At 62.4% G+C, this 226-nt stretch overlaps 1 long non-coding RNA gene across 1 annotated transcript in view; it reads left to right on the top strand.

The window, feature by feature from the left end:
- Positions 1 to 226, top strand: part of LOC124251384 (uncharacterized) — a 3,847-nt gene that overhangs the window by 1,154 nt on the left and 2,467 nt on the right. The window lies entirely within an intron of this gene.

Below are 226 nucleotides of genomic sequence, written 5' to 3'. Positions count from 1 at the left end.
GTCCTACTCTCTCTGGGTCTCTGCTCCCCTCTCCCTGGGTCTCTGTCGCCCTCTCCCTGGGTCTCTGTCTCCCTCTCTCTGGGTATCTGTCCTCCTCTCTCTGGGTCTCTGTCCCCCCCTCTCTGGGTCTCTGTTCCCCTCTCCCTGGGTCTCTGTCCCCCTCTCTCTGAGTCTCTGTCCCCCCTTCTCTGTGGGTCTCTGTCCCCCTCTCCCTGGGTCTCTCTGT

Source organism: Equus quagga, chromosome 13 (genome assembly GCF_021613505.1).
Source record: "Equus quagga isolate Etosha38 chromosome 13, UCLA_HA_Equagga_1.0, whole genome shotgun sequence".
NCBI lineage: Eukaryota > Metazoa > Chordata > Mammalia > Perissodactyla > Equidae > Equus > Equus quagga.
The sequence above is the reverse complement of the archived record's forward strand: the minus strand, read 5'-3'. Positions and strand labels throughout refer to the sequence as shown.